At 40.3% G+C, this 24,045-nt stretch overlaps 1 pseudogene; it reads right to left on the reverse strand.

Annotated features, from left to right (window-relative positions):
• The window catches only part of LOC122019390, a 98,393-nt pseudogene that overhangs the window by 782 nt on the left and 73,566 nt on the right, over positions 1-24,045 (reverse strand).

Consider the following 24,045-nt stretch of genomic DNA (forward strand, 5'->3'; position numbering starts at 1 on the left):
AGAAAAACATAAAACCAAAATGATCTACCAAGAAACAATCAATAAGTACAACTCTTTGCCTTATCTACAAGAGATGGTTTCAGTGGCAACATGAGGCATAAATGAAAACCACAACATAAAATGCTTCACAGAATTCCATACAAATTAATAGTTTTTCCCTACCAATACATACTACTGACATATTGGAGAAACTTGAATAAGTTGCTGGCAACAACAACAAAATTACTTACATTTGACCAAAAGATAAGATTCAATGGAAAAGGTTAGATCTATCTACTTCTTCAACAGTTCTTAAAGTATCAAAATTATAAAAAAAAAAATCTGTTTTGCATAAGTCTGATTTTATCTAGATCCTTTGGTTTTAATTTTTTTTCAACAAAATTCAAATTTAGAATTACTTTAGCCAAGGGACACGTGATGATGGCAACAAAAGCCCAATAGCTCTCACTCTGCATTTTAATTGCCTAGATTTTATTCCATAAAGAATATCTTCACAAATATTTGCTCATTGTTTAATAATACCTAACTAGGAATTCTCAAAAGAAAATTCATGCCATTTTTCATCATTCTAATAGTTTCTTTATGATAGCTAAAGCTACATTTTGCATTACCAGCCTTAGTCCAGTTCAGATGACATAGAATGGTTTAGCTTCTAAACCAGATGAAGTAATACTATTCTCATATAATATACAAGCCAAATGTCAATAATGAAGCTGGATACTTCAACATTGAATCTCAGTAAGTAAGGAATTAGGTAAGATCACAGGTGAGATCAAAAGCCCTATTTTTCTCAAACCAACTCAGCATTTTTGGCCTACAAATGCATAAGAGCTCTCAGCAATTTGTTGGCAAACTGATGGTACACTATGACGGAGAAACCTAGATCCAAGATCGATAATACAGCGTTGCAATGCACCTATATAAAGGTGATGCAAAAAGTTCCACCTAAATGACCATGAGATTATGGTATTCCATCACATGGAAGTTCAAGATTCACTGTTAGAAAAAGTTCAAAATTCATTTAGCAGAAAGATGACACCGAAGGCGCTCCTCCACAAACAGTAGAAACCTATTTACCTTAGAATCAAAATCTAAAAGCAACGAATTAAAAAAAAAAAAAAAAGGAGATTAACCATCTCTTGCAGATAAGGCAGAGAGATTGATTGCTGATAAGGGCAGCATGATCCTGGCCGACCTCCTTCTCAAAATTGGCCTCGTTGAGGATGACCTCCTCCAACTCCTCCTTTTGGGGTGAGAACAAGAATTTACTTGTAGCAAAATACCCTCCATTCAGATAGTTTCAATGATCTACCAAGAAACCGTTGATAAGTTAGTAAACTTTAGTTGCTTAGTAAATTAAAGGAACGAAAATACAAACGGAAATGATAGATTTTAGGGAAGAAAAGAGATTTCTAACCATCAACACAATCAAAGGGTAGATTTTAGGGAAGTAATCCCCTTTCTCTAAACACAAAACATCGACAGAAAAACAAAAAATCAAAGCAAAAGCAACTCGTTTTGAGGGAGAGAAATCCCCTCTTTTTTTCCTGCCTACAAGAAACATTGTGCAGAAATCATAAATCGCTTCCACAAAACCCTTATTTTTTCCCTTACGGAGAGTAACATTTGTACAAGAATATAAGGGAAAGTAGATCGTAACTAGGAGCGGAGGAGGAGGAAGAAAGGGGAAGTGAGCAGCCATTGCGAAGTGGTGGCTCTCTCCTCTTCAGTTTGAGGGCGATCGTCAACGAAGAACAAATGCGAGACGATCAAGACCTTTTCTAGCCATTGTTCCTCCTCAGGAAACGAGAAATATGTGTTAGAGAGCACCGCAACAAAGCAACGAGTGTCCCGAAGAGCGAGAAAATGAACACTTCGCCGATGCTCCGCTGCTGTCACCAACTTGCCCTTTTAACAACGAGCATTTCTATAAAATGAAGGGCGAGGAGTTGGAGGAGATACGGTGGTTGGATGGAGAAGCAAGGGCATCGTGTGTTGATCCTGATCAGGAGAGGAAGGGGCGTCGATCTAGGAAGGGGAAGAGGGAGATGAGGATGAGAGAGATGGTCGGATGGCTAGCGGCGAGGAGGAAAGTGGTGGCAGCGTTGCGACGGTATATGGTGGACGACGCGATATAGGTTTAGGTTTGGAGGGAAGAGTGAAGTGTTGCAAATTTTGGTTAAGTATTGGTGGGAAAATTAAATTATTTTATTTTATCATAAACACCGGGTTTTAAAAACCGCTGTTAAAATTAATGTCTATTAACAAAAAAAAGGCACTCATAGACATCAGCTTAAAAAACCGATGTCTATGAGCGAAAATCTGCGCTTATAGACACCGATTTTTAGAAAAATCGGTGTAAAATACTAAAAGACATCAGTTTTTTGCTTAAAACCGCTGTTGTTCCACCGATGTCTATGAGGGTTTTTCTTGTAGTGCATGTAAACCCTGTAGGTGGACTTAGTCTGGCATGATAATAAAGTTGAGTGGTAGTACTCTTGGAATCAGATGTTAATTAATTGGGTTGTCAGTAACTCAATTAATTAACGGGCATACGATATCTTAAACACAGGGAGATTAACACACTCATGATAAGAAGGAGCCCATATTGTAATATGAGATTGGTGCGGTAGTTCAATAATAACCCTTTAGTGATATGAGTTATTATTGATGGACTTGGGTTGGGTGTTCGGGCCGAACACAGGAAGCCCAAGCCCATCAGGAGGCCTAAACCAATTCCTTCTCTAGGTCCCTATTGTAGCCTCTATATAAAGTCTCGCATCCACCCATCCACAACTTGGTTTGGTTTAACTTGGTTTGGGTCGGCAACAAAGTTAATAGAAAGGGAGATTTTTTTCTTAACAGAATTCTGTTATTTTTATTTCTTTGTAACCGATGGCAAGCCTATAAAAAAGAGTAGGCGGTGGCCCCTAAAATCTAATTTTCTCTCTTCTCCTCCTTGTGGTTGGCGCCCCTCCCTTTCCTCCTCACCTAGGGCCGGCACCCCTCCCCTTCTCCTTTGCTAGGGCCGACACCCCCTTTATCCTTGGTGGTCGGCACCCTTCCTCCTTGGTGGTCGGCACCCCCTCCTCCTTGGTGGCCAGCGCTCCCTCCTACTTAATGGCCGACGGATTGGAGAAGAGGAAGAAGAAGAGAAGGAAGAAGATTAGAAGGTGCCCCAACCTAGAGCCTCCTTTTGTGGCCGGTGGTTTGGATCCAAAGAGAGGAAGGGTGGTGTTGTCTTGGTAAATCGTCGCCCACACGACGTCTAAGAAGAGGAGAGGAATACGACAGAAGATCAAGAGGTCTTTAGCTACAAATAAAAGGTACAACTAGTTCTTTAATTCCGCTGCGTAATTAGTTTAGTTTTCTTTGTATCGATTTTGAATACCAACACAAGAGGCCAACGATCTTGTACTTCGATCAAGGTGTGCCTTGATCCGCCAAGAACTTGCTTGATTGATCAAACACATGTCTGATCGAACATGTGGGTTGCTAGGAAAAGTTCTATTCTTGTATAATTTTTTTGTACAGGAAAATTTAAACAGAACAAAATTCCAGCGCCTTCAGAGTCTTCGGTTGGATTCCATGCCAATTTTGACTGGGACCACTGCTTCACCATTGTAAACCAAATGAAAAGGAGTTATACCTTTAGATTTTTAGAGAGTTGTACAATATGGCCATAATACACTGGGTAATTCATCTACCCAACTACCTCCAACATGATCTAATTTAGTCTTAAGTCCTCTGATAATTTCTCTATTTATTTCTTTAGCCTGACCATTGCTATGTGGATAAGGCACAGAAGTAAATGCCTACTTGATACTATGTCCCAAACATCATTCTCTAATCCTTCTGCCTTAGAATTGTTGGGATATGCCCGATGCGGATGCATGCTAGAACATGTTTCATAAACATGCGCAGTAAAAATAAAATAATAATAAATCCTAATTATTACATCACACACACTATACGCATACAAGGATACAACATGCCAAACATGATCACATAATTAAAATTTTAAGCGAAGTAAATTTACGCTAGGTATACCTTATGAATGACCTATAACGAGAAGGGCATCAACCATAGCGACATTGTCGAACCTTGCCTCTATTCGTATTCACGTCGAGCTCCTCAAGACAACTCCTTGAGTACAAGCCTCTCCTTCGAAAGTTACTAGCCACGAGTGAAGAAGAGAGATTAAGAGGAAGAAGAAGAGAAGCACACAAGGGAGAGTTTTTCTCCCTAATAGTGGTCATGGCAACAAGAGGGAGCACCCTCTTGTTGGCGACGGGAGAGATAGAGGAGAGGGAGAGGAGGATTGGGTTTCCAAATGCCAATCAATCAAATAATGAAATTTGTATCTAATTCTCTCCTAATTACATCTATATATAATCCTCTTTGATGAGTTGGATTAGAAAGCCCAAATCCAACCCATTACCCTAATAAAAAATTAGTCCATTCATCCCTTGATTTGGTTCACAACTAAATTAAGTTGGTTCATGACTAATTCATGATTAAACCAAATATGGTTCAATCTACCATAAGAGATGTAGCCCATCCACTCTTCTAATATGACAAATATTTTCATTTTTATCTTATGTATGGTCCAACCAAATATTTATCTTTTGATCTAAAAATTATATTCTTTAACTTATTTTACGTCTTTTAAAGACTCGCTAGTGCGTGTGACCCAATAGGTTCTCGATTTATCTTGACCGTCCATAATTAACTACTTAATTATAGAACGATCATGAGTGCCACCTAGTAGTACATCATGATCCTCAATTAGCCAGAAAATCATAGTTGATCTTAAAACTAATTCTAAACCCTTCAGCAGCTTCAGTGAGTCATACCTTGTTCCTTTTACTCATCTTATATCCACTCGGTTCAGGACATGACCTATGTGTCTGTTCCCACTAGACTGACTATGCCACACTTAGCCCAAGCAATACTTTTTTATTCTATGGATTCAAATTACTCGTACATGTGTACAAGAGTCTCATACTCTTAACATATGATACTTTGACCAAAGATTTTGAGTAATAATCTTAATGAGTGGCCATAGGGTATATATCTCTTCACAAGGAGCGGTGAATCCTTTGTGGGCTATCCAAATATCTTCGGGCATTTTGACTTATACCCAATCATTCTGGGTCCACACGTCAATGAGATGCTCACTTAAGATGTCAAAGTATAAGTCTCCATGACCAAGATGACTTGTATACCTCAAGTCGAAGGAAACTTACACTCGAACTGTAGTAAGAGCTTCACAGACATATCCATATATATAGATAACTATATGAAGTCTTATAGTTGTTAGGATGTATACTAAAAGCCTAGCTTTTGGTATAAATATTTATCTAGAAATAAGAATCACATTGGTCAAATGTCTACATTTCTGATAAATGTAGTTATTCAATTAATTTATATTGTAGATAACATGGTGTGTGGTGTCACACACAGAAGATCATGTTATCGGTTCCTTATAAATTATAAACAGTAGCTCACGACCAAGATGGAAAGGAACAAACCATTGGAAGGTCGTAGTGTAATTAGGTATTAGTTTATCTTAACTATATAATTACACTAGTACACTTAGAGTGTATTGAGTAGGACCATTTGAGGTCGTTCCTTTTATACTGACTTTATGAAGGAACAAAGACCTCAGTTATTATGGAAGTATGTGCTCTTAATCCTAATATAATAACAAGCACATATATTTGATATTTATTTCTTTAATTTATCAATGGGTGAGATTTAGTTCGATGAATCAATAAGCCCGATAAGTTGGGAAATGATATCACTTATAGTGTGTGTTGTTGATTATAGAAGGAAACTGTGTCCTAGTGATCTAGGTTGAGAATGTCTCCAAGAGGAGCTCATAAGGATTGTCATGTTAAACCCTGCAGGTGGACTTAGTCTGACATGACGATGAAGTTGAGTGGTACTACTCTTGGAGCTAGATATTAATTAAGTGAGTTGTCAGTAACTTACTTAATTAGTGGACATTTATTATCTTAAACACAGGGAGACTAACACACTCATAATAAGAAGGAGCCCAAAATGTAATTTGGGATTGGTGCGGTAGTTCAATAATAGTTCTTTAGTGGAATGAATTATTATTGATGAAATTAAGTTGTGTGTTCGGGGCGAACACGGGATGCTTAATTTCATCGAGAGACCAAAACCAATTCCTCCTCTCGGTCCCTATCGTAGCCTCTTAATTATAGAGTACTATACCCACCTATACCCACCTTCTTACCCATCCTATAGGGGCCGGCCAAGCTAGCTTGGAGACCAAGCTAGGGCCGGCCATGGGTATGTTCATGGGTGAATTCATGTGGCCGGCCCTATTAAAATAAAAAGGAATTTTAATTTTAAAATTTTTCTTATGTGGATAATATAATTTAAAAGAGAGTTTAAAAATTTAAATCCTTCCTTTTATAAGATTCTACAAAAGATTAAGAGAAGAGTTAAAATCTCTTTCCTTATTTGTAGATTAAAAAGTTGATTTTAATTTTGGTAAAAACTTTCCTTTTAATTATATTCATGATTTAAAAGAAAGTTTAAAAATTAAAAATTCTCTTTTATTAGTTTCTATAAAAGATTAAGAAAAGATTTAATATCTTTCCTTATTTGTAGATTGAAAAAATATTTTAATTTTTAGAGATAACTTTCCTTTTTAGAAATTATCCACATGTTTAAAAGAAAGATTTTAATTTATAAAATTTCTTTTTATTAACCAATCATGAAGGGATTAAAATTATTGGAGAAATTTTTATAAATTTCTAGAAACAAATTGGAAGTTTTAATTTTTGTTTTAATTAAAACTCTCCTTGTTTTGGGGAGAAGAGTGGCCGGCCATTATAATTTGAAAAGAGAAAATTATTTTAATTAAATAAATTTTCCTTTTCAATGGCAAAAGAATTAAGGAAGTTTTTATTAAATTTTCCTTATTTGCCAAGATCAAGGATTATAAAAGAGGGGGTAGAGGAGGCTTCAAGGCTAACGACTCTATTCTATTTTCCCTCTCTTTTCTCCTTGGGTGTGGCCGGCCCTTTCTTTCCTCTCCTCTCCTTTGTGTGGCCGAAACCTTCTCATGGTGGAGATAGCTTTGGTGGCCGGATCTAAGAAGGAGAAGAAGGAGAGAAAAGAAGCCTCTTTTCTAGCATCCCTTGGAGCATGGTGGTGGTGGCCGAACTTCTTCATCCTAGGAGAAGTTTTGATGGCCGAAACTTGTAAGGAAGAAGATGCTTGGTGGTTCTCATCTCGGAAGATCGTTGCCCACACAACGTCCGAGGTTAGAAGAGGAATACGGTAGAAGATCAAGAGGTCTTTTTAAAAGGTATAACTAGTAATTTTTGTTTCCGCATCATACTAGTTATTTTTGAAAATAATACTAAATACAAGAGGCATACGATTCTAGAGTTTCGAATTTGTTTTTGATATAGTGTTCTTTTGTTTTTTTCCCTTGTGATTTGATTGTTCTTTTCGGTTAACCTAAAGTTATTTTAGGAAATTAAATATTAGCTTTCCATAAAAGGTTTTGTCTAGTCGGTGGTGGTTGCTCCCATATCCAAGAAGGCCATGTGTCTCGCCACGTCAGTACTGGGAACCAATTATGGAAATTAATATTTAATGGAATTAATAACTTAAGGTGATTTGGGTCGAACGTATTAAGTTCCGCAGGAGACCCAAGTCAAAACCTAAAAGAACGAATATATTAAGTTTTGGATCAAACGTGTTAAGTTCCGCAGGCGATCCAAAATTTAATTTAAAAGAACACATGGTAGCTAGGAAAAGGTTCAGACCTTTGTACAAAATTTTTGTACAGTGGAACCTCTAGGTTTTCCATATAGCAACCAACAATTGGTATCAGAGCTAGGGTTTTGCCTCTGTGTATTTGGTATTAGTTTAATTATGCACATGTCATACATAATTTAGGCAGGATAATAGTAGGATGTGCTAACTTTATGGATGCAGGATCCAACTATTATGACTTATAGTTATTATGTGTGTGATTGGACCCTTGGACATGTCAAGGGCATTTTTATTGTGTGTGCATGATTGTATTATAAAATACAGCAGGAGCTGTATTTAGTTTTATTAGGATTTTATTTTTGATCTAGTTACATGTACATTCCTTTTATGGAATATAGGATCGATGGATGTAAATTTTATTTTATGTTCGATCTAGTTTACATGTACATTCCTTCGAGGAATATAGGATCAAAATGTAAAATTCTATTTATGTCGCGGATCGAATCTTGCAAAGCGTGGAACCTTCTAAGGACCAGAGGCGCAGCGGAACTAGGAGCAAGATGGATGCGACAGCTAGACCCGGTGGCAGTGGCCAAATATGGCAGCAGCTTGGGATGACAACACACGGAGGACAACAAGAGATAAAAACCATAATAGTTGAAAATTAGATTTTTTATTTATTGCTTTTATATTGTGCTGTGTGTGCATGTTAGTTTACATATTTAGTAGGCTAGCATAGTTAAAATTCCTCATTTATAAATAACTAAGTGGGAGAGGGATTTTTAAGCAAATCCCATGGTCTCCATTACTGGTTTGTAAGTGATGCAAACAAGCTTGCGCGTTGGCTCTGAGTGCCTTCCTCCATAACGGATGAGCTTGTTTGTGGATCACTAGAACAGACTTCCATTTTTGGATGACTATAGGAAGTTAATTAAGAGTGTGTGATCTTCCCCAACGGAAGGGGCATAATCTTATTAATGGACTTAGTGTCAAGTAATGGTATACACTTAGACACATCTAATAGTATCCTCCCCATCGGAGTCACTGCTATTATTTGTGTGACCAAATGATACCAACTATTAATTTTATTTGTCAAAAAGTTAGGTTGACAAGATAATAAAATTAATGGGTTAAAACCCTCCTTTTACAAATGTTGAATTTGTATACGTCCACACTAACGTGGCATGCAAAATTCACGGTGTTTTGAGGTGTTGGTGAATTTAAATAATATTGTTTGAGGAATCAATATTTTTTTAATTCAAAAGTTTTTGACCAAATATTTGATCAAAGACAGATCAACTATTAATTTTATTCGTCATAAAGTAAAGATGACGAGATAATAAAATTAATGAATAAAATCTCCTCTTCAATTTTGTATACGTCCACACTATCGTGGCATACAAAATTCATGGGGATTTTTAAGGAGTTGATCTTGACCAAATATTTTTGTGATTCTTAGGATTTAAATATTTGTCAATCCCCTAGTAGTCATACTATAGAAAAGGCTTAGTAGTCCCAATTGTAATGATTGGAATAGGACTTGGACATTAAGGTAGACTGTCTTCTTAGAGCTAAGAACAACATAGGTGTATTTAATTCATTAGTTGAAACATGTTTAATGGTGTTATCTACCAGAACCTGGAGTGTAGATACAGATGCCATTAATCATGTCCGCAATTCATTGCAGGGTTCCAGGAAACCCGGCAACTAAATGAAAATTAAAACACCGTCCACATGAGCACTATTATAAAAATGATAGCTGTTGCAGTGGGAGATGTTTATCTTTTGATAAGAATAAAACATGGATTTTTGAGTAATTGTCTTTACGCACCAAGTTTAGAAAGAACTAGTTTTCAGTTTCTAAACTATTTAAAGAACTTGATATTCTGCCTCTTTTAATAACAAAGTTGTTATTAAGAAAAAGAGGGAAGTTATCTGTTCTGGTACGTTGGTTGGCAATTTATAAATCCAATAACTCTCACGATGCAACAAATGGAAATTAGTAACACATCTTCTAACTTTAAGAGAAAGTAACCTTCGGAAATAAACCAATTATATCTTTGGCATCTAAGGGTAGGTTATATTAACTTGAGTAGGATTCATTGGTAGCTGATGAACTTTTGGGTTTATTAGTAGTGGAAATCTTTCCAACCTGCGAGTCTTACTTGGAAGAAAAATAACCAAGAAGCTTTTAAGTCTAAGGGGTATGGAGTCAAAGATATGTTGAAATTGGTTCATTCTGATTTGTGTGATCCTATCCAGACAAGAGGTAGTATTGAATATTTCATCTATTTTATAGACAACTATTCAAGATACAAATAAATTTACTTAATGTACCGCAAGACTAAGTATTTTGATTAGTTCAAAAAAGTACTAGGCTGATGTGGAGAAACGACAAAGTAAAAAGACACTATGGTGAGATCATAGTGGCAAGTACCTCTTGGGAGAATTTAGGAGTCACTTATCAGAAGTAGGGATTCAATCCAAACTAACTGCACCTGGTACACCTCTACAGAATGGTGTAGTAGAAAGAAGGTATAGGACTCTTATGGAAATAAGTAGATTGATGATGAGTTATTTTACCAAATTCATTTTAAGGATATACTCTGGAAACGGAAGTGAACATAGTACCTTCCAAAGTCAGAACTCTCTACTCATATAGAATTGTTGAATAGGCGTAAGCTTATTTTGAAGCATATTCGGATTCGGGTAGTCCAGCACATATGCTGAAGAGAGACAATGATAAGTTGGACAGGAATTCACTTGTTTGTGGGTTATCTTAGAGAAATGAAAGTAGGTTTATAGTCTTAAAAATCAGAAGGTCATTGTTAGCATCAATGACCGATATTTAGAAAAGGACTATATAATGAACCACGTGCTCATAAGTAAATTTGTTCTTAAGGAAATAATAAAGGATATGTCTAACCTAGTACCAACTGTACAAGATGAGATACCACAAGAAAACTGCAACACGTATCACAAATAATACAGAATTGCAGAAAGCCTTGGGTATTTTCATGGGTTATCCTATAGGGGCCGGCCAAGCTAGCTTGGAGACCAAGCTAGGGCCGGCCATGGGTTATCCTATATAATGGGTTATCCTATAGGGGCCGGCCAAGCTAGCTTGGAGACCAAGCTAGGGCCGGCCATGGGTATGTTCATGGGTGAATTCATGTGGCCGGCCCTATTAAAATAAAAAGGAATTTTAATTTTAAAATTTTTCTTATGTGGATAATATAATTTAAAAGAGAGTTTAAAAATTTAAATCCTTCCTTTTATAAGATTCTACAAAAGATTAAGAGAAGAGTTAAAATCTCTTTCCTTATTTGTAGATTAAAAGGTTGATTTTAATTTTGGTAAAAACTTTCCTTTTAATTATATTCATGATTTAAAAGAAAGTTTAAAAATTAAAAATTCTCTTTTATTAGTTTCTACAAAAGATTAAGAAAAGATTTAATATCTTTCCTTATTTGTAGATTGAAAGAATATTTTAATTTTTAGAGATAACTTTCCTTTTTGGAAATTATCCACATGTTTAAAAGAAAGATTTTAATTTATAAAATTTCTTTTTATTAACCAATCATGAAGGGATTAAAATTATTGGAGAAATTTTTATAAATTTCTAGAAACAAATTAGGAAGTTTTAATTTTTGTTTTAATTAAAACTCTCCTTGTTTTGGGGAGAAGAGTGGCCGGCCATTATAATTTGAAAAGAGAAAATTATTTTAATTAAATAAATTTTCCTTTTCAATGGCAAAAGAATTAAGGAAGTTTTTATTAAATTTTCCTTATTTGCCAAGATCAAGGATTATAAAAGAGGGGGTAGAGGAGGCTTCAAGGCTAACGACTCTATTCTATTTTTCCTCTCTTTTCTCCTTGGGTGTGGCCCTTTCTTTCCTCTCCTCTCCTTTGTGTGGCCGAAACCTTCTCATGGTGGAGATAGCTTTGGTGGCCGGATCTAAGAAGGAGAAGAAGGAGAGAAAAGAAGCCTCTTTTCTAGCATCCCTTGGAGCATGGTGGTGGTGGCCGAACCTCTTCATCCTAGGAGAAGTTTTGATGGCTGAAACTTGTAAGGAAGAAGAAGGTGCTTGGTGGTTCTCATCTCGGAAGATCGTTTCCCACACAACGTCCGAGGTTAGAAGAGGAATACGGTAGAAGATCAAGAGGTCTTTTTAAAAGGTATAACTAGTAATTTTTGTTTCCGCATCATACTAGTTATTTTTGAAAATAATACTAAATACAAGAGGCATACGATTCTAGAGTTTCGAATTTGTTTTCGATATAGTGTTCTTTTGTTTTTTTCCCTTGTGATTTGATTGTTCTTTTCGGTTAACCTAAAGTTATTTTAGGAAATTAAATATTAGCTTTCCATAAAAGGTTTTGTCTAGTCGGTGGTGGTTGCTCCCATATCCAAGAAGGCAATGTGCCTCGCCACGTCAGTACTGGGAACCAATTATGGAAATTAATATTTAATGGAATTAATAACTTAAAGTGATTTGGGTCGAACGTGTTAAGTTCCGCAGGAGACCCAAGTCAAAACCTAAAAGAACGAATAGATTAAGTTTTGGATCAAACGTGTTAAGTTCCGCAGGCGATCCAAAATTTAATTTAAAAGAACACATGGTAGCTAGGAAAAGGTTCAGACCTTTGTACAAAATTTTTGTACAGTGGAACCTCTAGGTTTTCCAAATAGCAACCAACAATAGTGAGTCACTTCAATAAACTAATTATCATAACTAGCATCTACATTTAACTTTCGACATCCCAATGGCTCGAGCTAGTGAGAAAACAGTTGCTTGGTGAACCAAGGAGTATAACTCGTGCTAGTCTTATTGAGTTGATGATGAATGCATCAATTCAATGATTAGGAAAATTTTAATATGTTCATAATTACACATGTAGAGATAATCACTAGTTATGATCTAATCATAATTTCTCTCATGTTATGAATTGTATTACGGACATTCAGTAAATGAGTTTAAGATAATTAAATATATAATATGCACTCAAATAGTGAATCTATATTTAGTAAAAACCATAAGGCGATTGCCTTAAAATCTAACACTCTCACTTGGCCTAATGTTAACCACCACGGTATCCTAAACCGTAAGCATGGACGTGACTCTCAAACTTACTTTGTGGTAGAGTCTTTGTCAAAGGACCCACTAGGTTCCTTTCGGTGGAAATTTTCTTAAGATGTATTTCTTTCCTACTAATGATCTCCCTGATCAGATGATAGCAGCGAAGAACGTGTTTTAATCATTGATGGGACCTCAGTTCCTTTGCTTACACAATAACTCTAGTGTTGTCACAGTAAACAGGTAATGCTTCAACAGTGGATGGAACTACTCCAAGTTTAGAAACGAACTTCTTGATCCAAACTGCATCTTGCTGCTTTCGAAACTGCAATGTATTCCACCTCATAGGTAGAATCTGCAACAGTATTTTGCTTGGAACTTTTTCAACTAACTATGCCTCCATTTAATATGAATATGAATCTAAACTAGGACTTGGAGTCATCCTTGTCCGTCTGGAAACTAACATCCGTATATCCGCGTATGATCATATCATCATCTCCATAAACTAAGAACATATCCTTAGTTCTTCTAAAGTACTTAAGGATCATCTTGATAGTCACCCAATGATCCAATCTTGGATTTAATTGGTATTTGCTCGTAACATTTAGAGCATATGATACATCGGGCCTAGTACATAACATTACATACATGATTGTTCTATTGCGAATGCATAAGATATCTTATCCATGCAAATCCTTTCGTCTTCTGTGCATGGACACATAGACTTTGAAAGGTGAATTCCATGCCTCATAGGTATGAAACTTTCTTGGATTCAGACATGCTAAACCATTTCAGGATGCTATCTATATATGTCGACTGTGAAAGACTAAGCAACCTTTTCGATCTATCTCTATAAATTTTCATCCCAAGGATGTAAGTTGCTTCACCCATGTCTTTCATGGAGAATGTTCTGGACAACCAAACTTTAACTGACTGTAAAACTAGCACATCATTTCATATAATATTAGGAATGTGACCACACTCTCACTAACCTTTTGATATACACAAGGTTCGCCTAGATTTTGTGAGAAATCAAATTCTTTGATCGCCTTATAAAAATAGATATTCCAACTCCTGGATGTTTATTTCAGTCCATAAATAGACTATTGAAGCTTGCATACTTTATTCTTTGTTAACAGATGTGAAATATTCGGGTTGTGTCATATACATGTCCTCAAGCAGATTTCTGTTAAGGAAAGCTATTTTCACATTCATTTGCCATATCTCATAATCATGATGAGCTAATATGGCCAGGAGTATCCGAATGGATTTAAGCATGGCTATAGGTGAGAAGGTTTCATCATAGTCAATATCTTGTCTTTGACGATAGCCTTTCACCATCAACCTTGTCTTGTAGGTAATTACATTACCATCCCTGCCAGTTTTCTTCTTAAAAATCCACTTCAACCTATAAGCGTAATGCCTTCAGGTGGGTCCACCAAATTCCAAACTTGATTTTTGTGCATGGAATCCATTTCCGACTTCATGGATGTAAGCTACTTATCCTTTTTTGAACTATTTAGAGTCTCTTTGTAATCAGCAGGTTCCTCATCCTTAATGAGTAACACGTCATTCGATTCTCTTACAAGAGATCCATATCTCTCAGGAATATTGCGTGTCCTAGCTGATCTATGAGGAGGTTGTGTCATAATGGGTTATGGTTCTTGACTAGGCATCTCGTTAGTATTTATTGGAGTCTCTTGAACTTTATTAAGTTCAACCATACTCCCACTTGCTTCCTGCAAGAGAAATCTTTCTCTAGGAAGGTAGCATGCCTTGAAACAAACACCTTTTGTCCCAAAGGGTGATAGAATTGGTAACCCTTAGTTTCCTTAGGGTATCCAATAAATAAATACTTATCAGACTTAGCATCCAACTTGTCTGATATAGTCCTCTTTACATAAGCAGACCATCCCCATATCTTCAAATAAGATATGAGGAGTTTCTTACTAGTCTATACCTTATATGGAGTAGTTGAGATTACCTTCGTCGGGACTCTATTTAGTAAGTAAACAGCTGTCATGAGTGCATAACCCCAAAAGATTTTGAGAAGATTTGCACGATCTATCATTGACCTAACCATGCCCAACAAGGCTTAGTTACGCCTTTCCGATACACCATTATGTTGTGGCATATATGACGGAGTCCATTGAGATAATATAACATTGCCTCTTAAGATAATCTTGAAACTCTTGGCTTAAATACTCACTACCTTGATCGGATCAAAGTATCTTGATATTTTTACCAAGTTATTTCTCTACTTTATTTCTGAATTTTCTAAACTTTTCAAAGGCTTCAGACTCGTGTTTCATTAGATACACATATCCATAATGAGAGTGATCATCAATGAAAGTAATAAAGTAACTATAACCTTCTAGTGCATGAGTTGACATTGGTCCACATACATCGGTATGTACGAGCCCAAGTAACTCATCAACTCATTCACCCTTTCTAGAAAATGGTAACTTTGTCATCTTACCTTTTAAATATGAATCACATGTATCTAATTCAAATGATTCGATAACTGCAATCTTTTACAATTCAGACATGCGTTTCTTGCTTATATGGCTAAGGCGACAATACCACAAGTAAGAGGTTAATTGATTATCTAATCAGACGCGTTTATTGCTCATATCGATATTGAATACGTCACTAGATGTATCTAATGCGTAGATGCCATTGTGTAAAGTTTTAGTGCCATAAAGAATACCATTCAACGTTATATAATAATAATTGTTACTAAAAGTTAAATGGAAACTATTTCTATTTAAGCAAGAAATAGAAAAAATATTCTTTATTAATGTGGGAACAAAATAACAATTATCTAGTTCTAAGACAAGTCCACTAGGAAGCTGTAACAAGTATGTTCCGATGGCTACTGCAGCAACCTTTGCTCCATTCCCAACTCGGAAACTTGTTTCTCCCTTGACGAGTCTTCTGCTATTCCTTAGCCCCTGTATGTCATTACATATATGTGAGCCACACCTAGTATCTAATATCCAAGTGTTTGAGAAAATAGCATAACAATTAATAACGAAAATACCTAAAGAGGATGGGGGCATCGGATGCCTTATTCTTCTTCATGGACTTAAGATAGATCTTATAGTTTCTTCACTAGTGGCCCATCTTGCCACAATGATGGCATGGGCCCTTTTGTGCCAGTTCTACTGTCTTGGCCTTTTTGCTCTTCCCTTTAGCTTGATATTTTAGATTCCTCTTAGAACCTTTCTTGGAGGAGTCTACTAACACCATAATTTTCTGTTCACCTTTAACAGAAGGCTCTACAGTCTTGAGCATATTAATCATCTCGGGAATGGTTGATTCTAAATTATTCATCTGATAGTTCATCACAAATTATATTGTGAATGACTTTTCAATAAACTATGTAGAATTAAGTCAATAGTTAATTCATGATCCATTGTAAAACCAAGTGATGCTAAACACTCTATGTAGCCATTCATCTTTAGTACATAATATGTTGGTGCAGCGGGGACCGGCAAGATGGGGGTGAATTGCCTGCAAATCAAACTATACCCTCCTCAAGCAATTTCAACTCTAAAATAAATGCAACTATATTGAGAATAAAATAATCAGAGAATTAGACACACAAATTTAACCTGGTTACAACCAAGGGGATTGTTAATCCAGGGCGATGAAAGGCTCAGTAAGAAAACTCCTTCTCTGAAGGCGGAGAAGCCTTTTACACTTTGAAAGCACAGAAGTTGCAGAAGATGAATTACAGAGTTGGTTTTTCGTATGAAATCGTTGTTCTCTAAAGCTGCCCGAGACCCTCTTTATATAGGGATTCTCGAGCTTATCAGATCACCTGATCCTTCGGGATCAGGTTTGACTCGAGAGGGATCGGTCGACCGATCCCCAGGTTCGGTCGACCGAACCTGCTGTACCGACCTAGCTTTCCGTCCAGGTGCAATCTCTGTTGATCGAGCTTAGGTTCGGTCGACCGATCCTTGTGTTCGGTCGACCGATCGGCCAACGGTCTTCCTCTACGCTGGCCCGATCAGTTTGCTCGACTAAGTCTGTGGATTAACTTTGGTTCAGTCGACCGATCAGCTTTACCAACGGCCAGCTTCTGACGTGGCTTCTGACGTGGCATTAGCGGTTGGCTGCTGATTGACTTCGGTTAATGAAGGGTTCGGTCGACCAATCAATAGGTTCGGTCGACCGAACCGTTGACAAGTCAACTTCCAGTTGACTTGCTCCAGTTCGGCTCTTTGGGTGATTGCGGCCATCCGGAATAGGGCTCACCCGAACCCAGTTCCCGGCCTTCTCCTCGAGCAGTCTTCCGTCCGGCTTCTCGTCCCTCGAACGTCGCGCACGTTCTTCTCGCTCTACCGGAGTACTCTTCCGCAGCTCTCTCATCCTTCGGACGCACCGAGCCCGTCGGCTCCCTTCCCGTGCCGTCCTTCTCGCTAGTTGCGTCTTCCGCTCGACTTCCTGCGCTCCTAAGTTCCTGCACACTCAGACACAGGGTTCAGACAAAATGCAGGACCTAACTAACTTGGTTGATCACATCAAAACTACTACGGGGTCCAACAATCTCCCCCTTTTTGATGTGCATCAACCCAAGTTTAAGTTAGGATAAAACAGGCACAAAAAGTAATTTTGAAGAAAAATTACTAAACTAGCATATTAAGCATAAGATTTGCAATAAATAAAATTGCAACAGTATTTAGAAAAATATTAAAAATTTAAACTTTTAATTTTCCTAACTCCCCCTAAACTTGTACTTTTCTCTCCCCCTTTGATCACAGCAAAAACGGGGAAGCAAGTTCTCTCCCGTGCCGTCCTTCTCGCTAGCTGCGTCTTCCGCTCGACTTCCTGTGCTCCTAAGTTCCTGCACACTCAGACACATGGTTCAGACAAAACGCAGGACCTAACTAACTTGGTTGATCACATCAAAACTACCACGGGGTCCAACATAATATACTACGAAGGAACCCACCTGCATCTTTGAGCAAAAGAGAAGCTTAGAGACCTCAAACCTTTCGGATCTAGCTTGCTCATCAAATAGCTCATGAAGATGATAGACAATATCATAAGTATCCAAATGCTCATGTTGTTTTTGTAGTTCAGGAATCATAGAATCTGGCATGATACAACTTGCAAGTACAAAATCATCCTTATATTTCTAAAGGGTCAACAATTGGTCCACAATTACATCGACATCAAGACTTGTGGGAAGAGGCTGATCAAGTTGAAATAATTCTTAAATTTTGAAACTAGTCCAAGAAGTTCAGCCCAGTCAGTTTATTCGAGTACAAAATCGAATACAGATTAATAGAAGTCATAATTAAATGATTAACCTAGAAATACAAAAATGAGAATGTATGAGAGACATGATATTATTTATATAAACAATTTACATAAAAGTCTGCTTATTTATCAAATTTAAATACCCTTATTTTGAATTCAGGAGATGGTAAGTTTTCTCTAAGTGGGTTGATATCTACTACAGATAAGAATAACCTTGACTTTGGTCAACAAGTCATTCTTAGCTATAGCAGTAGGTAACAAGTTTACCGATTACATATCACTTATATGCAACTATTACATTATGCTAGCAGTTGATTGATTTTCGTATAAACATCGGGTTATTAATACATTAACAAGTATACATCAAATGCATATCACCCAATTTCACCTCTATCCACATTGATCATGACTTTGACATAACAAATTAACACTTCAAGTTTAAAACTGACCCGTTAATCATGAGATTACATCTCTATGGTTTGAACATATTTAATTTCAAGTTGAGCTTAACTTTGGCCAACAATTCAAACAAAAACTTAAACTCTGGTTCTTACCATATTAACAAAAGGTGTAGGTTTTAATATTGTGTAAAGGATTTGGTCTTATCTATATCATGCAAATATTCTATCTACATGATATTACACGTATGACATAAATAATGACATGGCATGTTGCATGTATGGCATAAATGATGACATGACACATCGTACGCATGACATAACATAACATATCACACATATGGTAATATCTAATCACATTACACGCATGACAAAATCTAATTATATCATAATTAATGCATCTACATGACATACAATATGGTATGAACATAACATAAATTTACAAATGTTATAATTGTATTTTAGAAATAAAAATATGTTATAAATATTGATCCGGTAGTAAGGAAGGGGGACCCCCCTTTAAGCAGAGTCAACGCCACGTGGAGGTTGAAAGGTCAATCAGGGGTTTGGCCGAGCGGATAAAGATAGGGGCGACCGACAGAACGTTCCGAATGGAAGCAAAGACACCCCGGCGGGGAGTCGGGGTTCCGACGCTCATGTTGAACAGGGTTGTATGGCCGAGTGGGTAACCCGCTCGGTCGAAGGCATAAAATAGTAATACTGCGAACAGTCTCCACAGAGCACACAACCGGGAATCTCCCGAACGGACTAGCACATACGACCGGCCGGACGTGAGGAGACTGTCGACCGGCCGAACGCTCGGAATGGGGTAAGAAGAGACAAAAGGACAAGGGAACATCTTCTGACAGCGGGTATGTTCAACAACCAGGCCATACGCAGGATCTTACGACAGAGGGTTCCGCTGTCCCATCAGAGATGTGCTTGGACTGTAGCAGTATGGTGTCAGGTAAGCTCTTCTGACAAGCCCATGCTGAGGTATGGTTAGAGGACACATATTCACCTCGGTATGTGCGCGTGAGCCTCTTCACACCTCTATATAAGGAGCCTCACACTTCGCCGGAGGTACGCATTCTCCCGTATTCGAAGCCACTTTCTCGTCTTCCTCTTGCCTGATTTGAGCATCGGAGGGTCGTCGCCGGGAACCCCCTCCCGGCCCGACTTCCTTGCAGGTTCGCCGGAGGTCCACACGACCGATCGAAGATCTACGTCAGCAGTTTGGAGAGCGCCACGTGCCCAGTGTCCGTTGATTCATCGTTCGGACAGGATCAATTTGGCGCCGTCTGTGGGAACACACCTGCATCCGAGCGGAAGAGATGGACGAAGCTGGACGACAACACATCGTGATGCTCTCCCAGGAGAAGCTCGACGCTCTAATCGAGGCAAGAGCAGCTAAGCTCGTGGAGCAACAAGCAAAGTCAGCGTCAGGAGGCCGAGCGGCAGCAAAGTTCCGACCGGAGAACATCTCAGCATGGTGCCGAGATAAAGATACGGTCGGCATTCAAGGGGAAGCACCTTATCGGGCGGGGTAAAAGGTGCGCCAATGTAATGTATGTTGTATATTTTCCGTTTGGCTGTATATTTGAAATGCAGGGATAAAATATCAAAAAATTAGAACAAGTATAGGGCATCGTCAGCCGAATCGGAAGACCGTCGAGCTCCGACGTTAAAAATTGAGAGTCGAGCCGGCGACTATAAACCCTCCGAGCGGAAGCCCGTCGAGCTCCGGCGTTAAAAATCGAGAGTCGAGCCGGCGACTATAAACCCTCCGAGCGGAATGCCGTCGAGCTCCGACGTTAAAAATTGAGAGTCGAGCCGGCGACTATAAACCCACCGAGCGGAAGATCGTCGAGCTCCGACGTTAAAAATCGAGAGTCGAGCCGGCGACTATAAACCCTCCGAGCGGAAGACCGTCTAGCTCCGACGTTAAAAATTGAGAGTCGAACCGGCGACTATAAACCCTCCGAGCGGAAGACCGTCGAGCTCCGACGTTAAAAATCGAGAGTCGAGCCGGCGACTATAAACCCTCCGAGCGGAAGACCGTCGAGCTCCGACGTTAAAAATTGAGAGTCGAGCCGGCGACTATAAACCCTCCGAGCGGAAGACCGTCGAGCTCCGACGTTAAAAATCTAGAGTCGAGCCGGCGACTATAAACCCTCCGAGCAAAAGACCGTCGAGCTCCGACGTTAAAAATCGAGAGTCGCGCCGGCGACTATAAACCCTCCGAGCGGAAGACCGTCGAGCTCCGACGTTAAAAATCAAGAGTCGAGCCGACTATAAACCCTCCGGCGGAAGACCGTCGAGCTCCGGCGTTAAAAATCGAGAGTCGCGCAACCATAAACCCTCCGGCGGAAGACCGTCGAGCTCCGGCGTTAAAATCGAGAGTCGAGCCGCCACTATAAACCCTCGAGCGGAAGACCGTCGAGCTCAGACGTTAAAATCGAGAGGGCCGCTATAAACCCTCCGAGCGGAAGACCGTCGAGCTCCGACGTTAAATATCGAGAGTCAAGCCAGCGACTATAAACCCTCCGAGCGGAAGACCGTCGAGCTCCGATGTTAAAAATCGAGAGTCGAACCGGCGACTATAAACCCTCCGAGCCGAAGACCGTCGAGCTCTGACGTTAAAAATCGAGAGTCGCGCCGGCAAACATAAACCCTCCGAGCGGAAGACCGTCGAGCTCCGATGTTAAAAATCGAGAGTCGAGCCAGCGACTATAAACCCTCCGAGCGGAAGACCGTCGAGCTCCGACGTTAAAATTCGAGAGTCGAGCCGGCGACTATAAACCCTCCGAGCGGAAGACCATCGAGCTCCGACGTTAAATATCGAGAGTTGAGCCGGCGACTATAAACCCTCCGAGCGGAAGACCGTCTAGCTCCGACGTTAAATATCGAGTCGAGGCGACTATAAACTCTCGGCGGAAGACCGTCGAGCTCCGGCGTTAAAATCGAGAGTCGAGGCGACTATAAACCCTCGGCGGAAGACCGCCTAGCTCCGGCGTTAAAATTGAGAGTCGAGCGAATACTATAAACCCTCGGCGGAAGACCGTGAGCTCCGGCGTTAAAATCGAGAGTTGAGCGGCGACTATAAACCCTCCGGTGGAAGACCGTCGAGCTCCGACGTTAAAAATCGAGAGTCGAGCCGGCGACTATAAACCCTCCGAGCGGAAGACCGTCGAGCTCCGACGTTAAAAATCGAGAGTCGAGCCGGCGACTATAAACCCTCCGAGCGGAAGACCGTCGAGCTCCGACGTTAAAAATCGAGAGTCGAGTCGGCGCCCCCGAGCGGAAGACCGTCGAGCTCCGACGTTAAAAATCGAGAGTCGAGCCGGCGACTATAAACCCTCCGAGCGGAAGACCGTCGAGCTCCGACGTTAAATATCGAGAGTCGAGCCGGCGACTATAAACCCTCCGAGCGGAAGACCGTCGAGCTCCGACGTTAAATATCGAGAGTCGAGCCGGCGACTATAAACCCTCCGGCCGGACAAAGGCAATAAAGAGGACTTTGTGAGCAAGTACCCAAAAGTACTCGCTGTCATTACCGTTCGACCGCCTATACGCTTCGCTCTGCCAAGTACCCAAAGGTACTTCAAGATCCAGCGAACAACTTCTTCTGTCGAAGCAAGACATATTCAGCCGAGCGGAATAGCTACGCATGTCGAAGCAATCCTTTTCGAACACAAGAGGTGTGATAAGAGCCGAGCGGGACAACACTCATATTGAGTTGCAAAAGAGAAAGCGAGTAAAAGGATAGCATTATAGAAATTAAGGCCGAGCGGCCGAATTACAAAAAAAGGGATAGTCTTTGGCCGAGCGACCGAATTACACATATACTTCCTATTCTAAATACTCGTAGAGATCGTTCGGGATGTTGTTGAGGAGTGTTTCCTGGTCCTGAGCGGGGATAATGGTGGAATCGGGAAGTTGCCCTTTGGACTTCAAATATTCTGTCGTGGCATTCATGGCCAGTTCAAAGGCCATGTACATCCGCTCACAAACTTTCTCCGAAAATTCGGCCGAGCGGATGTAATTCTGTCTCTGGGCGGCAACCCGACTTGGCTCGACCTCTTGATATTCTTTAAGTGCCGCTCGAGAAGCATCGGCGGCTGCCTGGTGTTCTTGTAAAATAGCCTCGAGTTTCGTCACCTCATCCGAGCGGGCAGTCTTCTCATTGGCCAGTTGGTCCATCAACTCTTTAACTTTTTGCTCCAGCCCCCGAGCCTCTACGTTCTTCTTCTCCAGATCGGAGATAGCCATTTTCTTCCGCTCGGTGGCCAGGCTTATCTTGCGATCCAGTGATTTGTTCAGGCGATCAAGTTCAGCCAGATTGTGCGCCTGGTCGGTCGTCTTCTTCCACTCGGCCTCCAGTAAATCTTGAATATTTTTGTGCTCTTTTTGCAGCTCTGCGTAGGATGGACCTTGTGAGCCGGAAGGGCCGCCCGGAGCCTTCAGCCTGTTTAATTCTGCGTCCACCATCGCTAGATGACTGCAAACGGTGATCTCCTCCACCCATCTCTGTCACGAGCAAAGTTGTTAGTCGCCGGTCGGAAAGAATGCGTAAAGGACTTAAGAAAACAAACCTACCCCAGTGGCCTGTTGCATGTGGCTGTTGGCCAGATTACTGAGGGGAATCATTGCGACGCATGCCCGAGTGTCGGCCCAAATTTCAGCTAAGGGCTCCTTCATTGTGATCAGGTGCTCGGGCGTTGTCGGCCGATCGGCTTCGGGCATTAATTCCTCGGTGGGAAGATGCAGGGAAACCCGGATGGTGCGACGCCGACCGGGCGTTGTCTGGGCGGAAGCCGTGGAATGATCAGAGGCCGGCGTCGAAAACTGCGATAAAATCGCTGAACGTTGGACTTTGCGGGGAGCAGGTGGAAGGGCGCTGATCGGAACGACCTTAAGGGGGTCCGCAGACGCGTCTAGTTGGGAGGGCGTCCGATCGGACGAAATCGCCTCCACCTCTGTTGCTTTGCCTCGAGAAGCGGCGGTGGCCCGCTCGGACGGATGGACCGCAGATGTAGCTGAGCGGAGTGGCGTTTCCGCTCGGCGCCTCTTTTGTCGGAGGGGGCGCTCTTCCTCTTGAGCCGAGCCCTCCTCCCGAACGGAAGGCTCTTGACTAGCAGTTGCGCCAGCCGCTGGCTCCGGGAGAGAAGCCTGGGCAGTCGACTCCCCAGCATTTGTCCCGCTCTCGCCTTCGTTGGAGCCGACCGGCCGAATGCCCAATTGCTCCATCTCTTTGGCCGCCGCGGCCTCGAGCGCCACCGCCTTCTTTTTCAAAATTCCAGCCATCACCGACTCCATGACAATGTTCGCTGCAAGGGAAAACAGAGAAAATCAGTTAGCAATTAAAACAAATGCACAAAGTAAAATTCTTACCGAAGCCACTCGGAAGGGGGGTCCTGATCGGACTAAGACCGAATATATACATCATCCCTTCAGGCAGAAATTTGTTGATGTCAAACCTCAGACCGGCCAGCATGTTGGTGGCATGAAGATAGTCCGGTCGGGTTTTG

Source organism: Zingiber officinale, chromosome 9A (assembly GCF_018446385.1).
Source record: "Zingiber officinale cultivar Zhangliang chromosome 9A, Zo_v1.1, whole genome shotgun sequence".
Taxonomy (NCBI): domain Eukaryota; kingdom Viridiplantae; phylum Streptophyta; class Magnoliopsida; order Zingiberales; family Zingiberaceae; genus Zingiber; species Zingiber officinale.